At 40.0% G+C, this 7,722-nt stretch overlaps 1 pseudogene; it reads left to right on the top strand.

The window, feature by feature from the left end:
* The first annotated feature begins 2,863 nt into the window (after nucleotides 1-2,863).
* LOC101573578 lies at nucleotides 2,864-7,501 on the top strand (annotated as a pseudogene).
* The last annotated feature ends 221 nt before the right edge of the window (nucleotides 7,502-7,722 follow it).

The following is a 7,722-nucleotide window of genomic DNA, read 5'->3' as shown; positions in this document are numbered from 1 at the left end:
CGCGTTTTGTTTTCCTAATGTGTGAGTTTACATCTTTAAATTTCCCTTTAAAGACTGTTTTCATTGCATTCCACAAATTCCAATAATTTGTCGTTGAATTTTTATTGCATTGTGGATATTGTTTAATTTCATTTGTAACCCACTGTTTGCCCTGGAGGGTGTCTTTGAAATTCCATGTATTTATGTGGTATTTGTGGTTTCTTTTGTTGTAAATTTCCAGTTTCATTGCAGGGTGATCAGATAATATGCGTGGTATAGTTTTTGTTTTCTTGCATATACTTAAGCATGAGCTATGGACTAGTATGTGGTCTATTTTAGAAAACATCCTGTGTGCAGCTGAAAAGAATGTGCAATCAGATGTGGTTAGGTGGAACACCTTATGTCCACTAAGCCCATTGGTTCCAACTTCTGGTTTAGTTCTGTTATTTCTTTGATAATTTTTTGGCTGCTTGACCTATCTTTTTTGGATAAGGGGGTGTGAAGTTCTCCTGTTAAGATTGTGGTATTGGATGTTCAAATTTTCATGTCAATTAAGATTTGTCTTATATAGTTGTGTGCTCTCCTATTTGGTGTATACATATTTATGACTATTGTCTCTTCTTTTTGTGTTTTTCCACTAGCAAGTAGCTGCCTTCTTTATATTTTACTTTTGGTTTGCACTTCAGAATGTCTGTGAACAGGATAGGTACACCTTCTTTATTCTGAGTCCTGGTTCATATAGTATTGTTTTCCAGCATTTGACTTTCAGCCTATGAATTTCTTCATGAATCAAATGCATTTCTTACATACAGAATATTTTTGGATTTTGTTTTGAAATCCAGTCTGCCACTCTATTTCTTTTAATTGGTGAATTGATTCCATTTGCCTTCACAGATATAACTGAGATGTACTGACTTACACTTGACATGTTATTTTCCCGCTGATGGTTACGTATTTTTCTTTTGTTTTTATTTCTTTGCCCTATTTGGTGGGTTCTTTCTATTCTCATTCATGGAGTTGTGGTCATCATTGTATAGAATATATTTTAGTAGTCTGTGTTGTTTTGGCTTGGTCTTCATGAATTTGTTTAGTTGTCCTTTGTCATGGAAGTTTTTCACTTCTCCATTAAACTTGAAAGAAGTTTGTGTGGTATATCTGTCTGGGTTGGAAGTTTTTTTTTTTTTGTCTTTTTATTTTTATAAATTTGCGTTTATTTATTGGAAGTTGGTTTTTTTGCAAGACTTGAAGTAATTTGTTCAATGTTTTTGACTTGATGTTATTGGAAGACAAATCTGCTGTTATTCTGATGGGCTTTCCTTTAAATGTCATCTCTTTCTTTTCTGTATTGGCTTTTAGTATTCTGTTCTTGTGCTCAATTTCTGGGATCTTGATTAGTATATTCTGGCATGTGGTTTTAATTTTGTTGATGTTATTTTGGAGTTCTATGTGCTTTTCCTTTAGTTTCAGCTTTAATGAAGAACAAAAACAGCTCCATTTTCTGCTTTACTCTGAGATTCTCTTCCTGGTTAAATTGCACTTTGTGTCCATCTTGGCCAGCAAATCCAGCAGTTCTGTAGCTGCTGTACTGGAGGATACACATACTTTCATTCAGAGAGCCTTTTAAATGATTTTCCTTTAGAAAATTAATTTCCATTTTTAAATCCAATATATCCTTTAAAAAATTTATTGCAGTTCTAACCCTAACACCGGGGTGCACTGAGACAGTGTTCGAGACTGGGTTTGCTGATAAGCTCCTGTAATCCTAGCATATGAGAGGCCAAAAACAGGAGAATGACTACAAGTCCAATCTGTGTAGTAAAACCCTGTGCTAAATACATAAAAAGTAAATATTTATTTATATTGTGTTTTTTTAGGGAAGGGTTTACAGGGTGTTCAAGGTCTCACTACTAGATCATACTCATAATGATCCACCTGTTTACAGCCTCCCAAGTGCTGGGATTACAGGAGCACACCACCACGCCCAGTCTCACTTGCTGTATCAGGATGCTTGGGGATTGGGCTGGCACAGCATGCCCGGGGTCAAACCCCTGATACTTGTGCCTGCTTGTCAGTGCTTTAATCCACTGAGCTAATAAATAAATAAATAAATAAATAAATAAATAAATAAATAAAATTTTAATTTTAATCAAATAATGACCAATTGAGAAATATAAGAGACTGGTATGGTTTAAGCAATGTTTTGGACAGACTGAATAATAACTGATTTCCATGTATAATCAGCATGATTGACACCATGAAAAACATGGAAATTTCTTTGTATGGATGTGCTGTCCCTCCTAGCAGCTTTCACTGTACTGCCTCAGTGCTGGGTTACATGATAGTAGGCTACCTTAACCTCACTCCCCTCTCCAGAGCCAAAGGAGCTATGCCCCTCTATCCGTGGCCACTCTGAGCAGCCACTACATGTGCTTTCGGTTGCTCTGGCTGTGACCACTAGGTGTTTTAGGTTTTCTCACATTTAAACATAGAAACTACCTTTAGCCTAAGAAATATTTGATGGCAATTATACACATAGGCAACACCAATACTACAGTGTGCCAGTCAGGACCCCGCTATGTATCCCCAGGTGCACACGAATGTGTGCTTCAACCCCCACGGCTAGATTTGGTGCACAGATGTGGATTCAGCTAAGGAATCCCATCTTGGTGTACCTAAAACTTTAGCATGGAGCTCTCCCTGAACCCAGTTTGTATCCCTTCCCCTGTTGGCACTGCAATGCTTCTTGGAACCAATTGCTTCAATATAAATTAATTTTTCCATTCTCATTTAATTGGACAAAGCTAGAGGACCAAAATTCTATCTGCTTTACTTCTGCTTCAATTTCTTGGCCTGTTTGGGACTTGATTATAAAATAATACTCGACATGATGTCCTTTGTGATGGTCTTAGAAGGTAATGTAAATTTAAGAACAAAAAACCCTAATATTTTTACATACACCTATAAACTTCTGTGGTTTTGAGACTTTGTCTCATTTTTAGTTGAAAAATTCTATATATAAGTGCTTGCATGGCAAGTACAAGGGCCTGAGTTCAATTCCTGGTTCTGTCAGAAAAAAAAAAAATGGGTGGGGGCCAAGGAAATAACTCAGTAGAATAAAAATTCTATATACCTTTTTCCTTTTTGGTTATTTCTCTCAATAAGCTTGTTTATCTCTCTGGCCCCAAAAAGCCCTTTTCTGGCCCTCTTTAATCTCCATTCTCACTCCTTAAGGTTGATGTTCCAGTACCAATACATTCATGTGCTGAACACTGTCTTTAATCAGTTCACTTCCCTCCCTTATGCAAGCTCTCCAGATGGGTTCCTACTGCCCACACTTATCTCATGCTGGGTGTACTGCTTGTGAACCAATGTAGGACTCTTTTGGTCTCTCAGTGTACCCCAGGAAGAAATAGTGACAGGAGTGAGGAAAAGATAACTAAGAAGACGATGGCTAGGTCAGGTGGTGGCCTCTCACCTGATTGGAAAACAACATCCTCCAAAAAAAAAAAAATAGGGGCCTTTATTTATATCTTTGTCAAGCTAGTATCATGTGACATATGGTTGCCTGCTGAATAATAGTTGATATTGTACAGGAATGATGCTTTTCTCAGTTGTGAGGTAGCTTGTCTGCTTTAGGCACTGAGGCCTAGTCCTGCTCTCACACATCTGCCCAATTTTCAGCTTTAAGGGAGCCCAACAATATGAGTATACCTCCTATTTTGTAATTTGCTTCCTAATTTCCCCACCATCAATGAGTTTTAATATAAATCCTCTGGTTCCTTTCAATTCATCCACCACTGTCCTTTTACTCCCCATTCCACATTTATTGTCATTGCTTTTGACTTCAGACTTTTATTACAGTGGATAAAGTCTTCCTCAACTAAAGGATAGTCATTAGTTTCTTCCCTGTTGCCAGCATCATGCTGAAAATCCAAAGTACTTGGCTGGTCCAAGTTCACCTTTCTGGCCTCCCATGGCATTCCTTCCTCAGATTCCCTAGGGAGATCTTCTCAGGTCCTACCCAAGCCAGCTCTGCACCAAGGCCATGTCCCACACCATACCCATTGAAATTCCACCCCTGAAATCATGGACTCAAAGGCCCCATGCTGACAACAGCTGACAACCCTCCAACATTGTGTAGGCAGCCCCTCCAAGATGAATATCAATGCTTCCACCCCTTCCAACCTTGTATGGGCAGCCCCTCCTGGATGCCCATTGATGCCTTTAACTTAAAATGACAGAAACTGAGAAAAGCACAGGCATCGGTTTAATCATTTTATTGACATGGCTGGTGACAATAGCAAGGGCTCCCCCACAGATGATGATTTGGGAGCTGGATGAGGATGTAGCTGATATGCCACCAGAACTGTAGACTCAGGCCTCCTCACTTGTCCTTGGAGTGGACCATCTTGTCAAGCAGAGACTTGTCATCCTCCAAAGTGGAATGGAGCTGCTGGATGTTCTTTATCATGGTCTCCAGGTGCTGGGGGGTGATGAGTTTCTTGTGCTTGTCCTGAGCCTCCTTGCCAGCCTGGTCCAGGATGTTAGCTGTCAAAAACTCTAGGATGTCAGCGAAGAAGACTGGTGTGGTGGAGGACATTCGCTGCGCATAGCCACCTTCTCTCAGGTATCACTCCACTCGGCTCATGGAGAACTGGAGTTCTGCCCATGAAGAGCGGGAAACTGCCTTTTTCCTGGGCTTTGAAGACTTCCTCCCTCTTTTCTTCCCAGTCATGACATTCGACAAAAACTGCCCCAGCTTGTACTGTCCTGTGGCATGAGCTGCTGAAACTAAATGTGCTGCTTACAGCCTTTCTGTGCTTTTTCTTGGTCAGGAGTTGGCTTTGTGACATTCAGGGCTTTGTGATGTCATGGGTGACCACTGAGCTCTGGTGAGGTTTCAGTCTATGCATGTCCATGGTGTGAACCTTGTTGCCCCAGTAACTGGATACATTATTTAAAGGAGCTCTAATTTTCCAATAAACTTTAAAGCTGTAGAAAAATTTCTGTTTTGATGAGAGCATTGACTGGTATTTAGCACACCATTCAGGTCCTCTGGTCAGAGCTTTGCATTGACTAAGAGTACCTTATACTCCTTTGTTAAATTCCTAGCCATCCAGAGGCATACTAAGTCTCATGTCCAGTAGACTTCCATTTGTCTCCTTCAACATAGTGTAATGAAATCATTTTTCTATCATTTATGCAATTATTTAAATATTCATAATTAGTTTTTATGTTTGTTTGTCAGATTGCCTTCTAAATATTCATAATATCAGTGAATTTTATCTTATGAGTTGAATTCCTTTCTTCACTCCTTTTGTGGGCACTCTATCTTTCTTTAGACTTTAAAATTCCCACAGGGATATTATTAAAGAGGAGAGTTTTCCTTGTCTATAGAATACAGTTTTCAGTTATCTATTTGCTTTTGACTTTCATTGTCTCTCAATGATTTTACACATCTTTGTATGTGGTAATCACTGATAGGCACACAACCTCTAGCAGAACTTCAGTTGCCCTTCTGTCTTACAAAGAATGAAGTTTTGTCGTTGACATTGGCAAAGCGAAACTCCTGACCTTACCTGGATGAGTTTGTGTTCTCTAAATCCAAAGAATGAATTTTAGGAACAAATGGAGGTTATGAGCAGAATGTATTTATTGAGGCAAAGAAAGCACCTGTCCAAGAGAGGGACAGGAGGATGGCCTTGGGCGGGCAGTCCCACAGAATCTGTCTCTTTCAGGGACTTTTATAGTGTAAAACCATGTGGGTCTAAAGTGGGCATGAGGTGGAAGAAAACTATGGCCAACCAATGAGATTACAAGCACCATTGCTCAGGTAAAATTGATAAAATCAAGGACCAAATGGGGAAGTGAATGATGTAGTTATTGGGCACAAATATAGAACAAGACTTTGCCCAATAGCCAGCTGGTAGTAGGTGGACTATTGATTTCTCCTGGCTTCCTCTGGCTGATGATCAATATCAGGTCCTAATGGTTAGGAAGGTAAGCATTTCTTCTGTCTTTAATCCCTAGGTCTGGCCCACAGCAGGAGCATCTGTCACTCTTACAGTTGTAAGGTATCTTGTCTTCTGTGTTATCTCTTGAGGGACTAGCCCTGTCTGTCTACAATATTTCTATCTAACTCAGCTGCCTGCAACACCATCACTTGTATAGTCATGTTAATATTCCTGGTCAATATTCATATTTATGTATTATGAGTCTCCTTTGAACCAGGTATAGTATCTTCTAGTTTATTTAATACCTGTCATATAGTTACATATAAGTTAATATGCAGCCATATCTACATGACTGTCATAATTTTATGTATGTTAATAATTATTTTTACATATGCTTGAGGAATAACCTGACATGTTCAATTAATTCACTTACCTAGATCTATGTAAACGTCAATGACAGCAGTACTTCACATGTACGTTCAAATCTTTTAACTGCTTTTTAAAATATATGTGTTCATCCATGAACTTTGTTAATTCTTGTTACAAATTTTGTTATCTTGTCTTTGACATCAGTGCTTCTATTTATTTTGGTTTGGTTCGTTTACAGATGCTCAGTTGGTCTTCATTTTTGACTATCAAGATTGTGATTTTTTAATTTTACTTTTCAGCTGGTCAGGGGCTAAGGTAAACCTGGTCACAGTGGACTGCTGTCCAGCTCGCTGGTCATGCTTAGGCAGCCTCAGTTCCTCTGGCTCCTCCCAGCACCTGTAGCTCCTTGTGGACGTCAGGTTTCACCCCACCCCGAGGGCCTTCACTGGCCGCAGTGATCTCGACCCCAGGCCAAGGATGTGAGTATCTCATGCCAGACTGGGCCAGGGGCTGTAGGCATCCGGATTGCCCCAGGCAGTGACCTTGCTGCTGGTGCTGCTCACCTCCTGGGGCCAGTGAGGGTCCATCAGGCTCGGTTGAGAGGCTGGGCGTGGGGCCATAAAGGGTGGTACAAGTGGACCAACTACCTGAGCTGTTGGCGGCCTCGGTGGTTCTTTATGTGTGGCAGAATATTATCTTATTATGATTCTCCGAAGATGCCTGGAAAGGTTGCAAAGGGAGTATCCAAATGGCAGTCTGTGAAAATCAAGGTCATTCTGTATATAATACCTGAATGGATCTGATAATCTTTAAGGAACAGTATTTCTACCTAAGGGCCAGAAGTGTGGCTGGAGACAGCAGTGGCTGGTAGCCCTGGGATCAGCCAAGGCTTGCCTTACAGACAATAGGACACAGAAGGAGAAAGAATTTGCTGAAAACTTGAAAACCAAAATGTCAGAAATAACACTACTGTGGCCTTGTTAAGCAAGTAGAAAAAACAAAGAAGTGACAACTGGTGTGTCTAATTCTGAGGAGAGAATTGATGTGGGTACTCTGCTGAAATCAACTTAAAATACTTTCCTGAAGACCTTGGAAGAATGCATGCAAATTGCCAATGCAGCCTTCACCTCTGATATCACACTCTCCCAGGATCATCACAGCTGGCTATGGTCAAGTCATGTAAGTTCAAGGTGAAATAATGAAAGAAGATAGAGAAGAAAACTTGAAAATCAGGACAGTAACTTGACACAGTCTAGATCAAACTCTTCAAATTCTTTCCATAATCCCTCTGGTTAGAAGGAAAAGAAGTCATCCCAACTTTTTTAGTGCTATGAACACCATGTAGTACACACTTTCTAAAATCACTGACAATTGGGTTTTGATTTCCCTTCTGGAACCTCATCCATAGAGGTACTTTCAA

Source organism: Octodon degus, unplaced genomic scaffold, assembly GCF_000260255.1.
Source record: "Octodon degus isolate 3935 unplaced genomic scaffold, OctDeg1.0 scaffold00243, whole genome shotgun sequence".
In the NCBI taxonomy this organism is placed as follows: domain Eukaryota; kingdom Metazoa; phylum Chordata; class Mammalia; order Rodentia; family Octodontidae; genus Octodon; species Octodon degus.
Note: the sequence above shows the minus strand (reverse complement) of the source record. Positions and strands in the feature narration are given on the sequence as shown.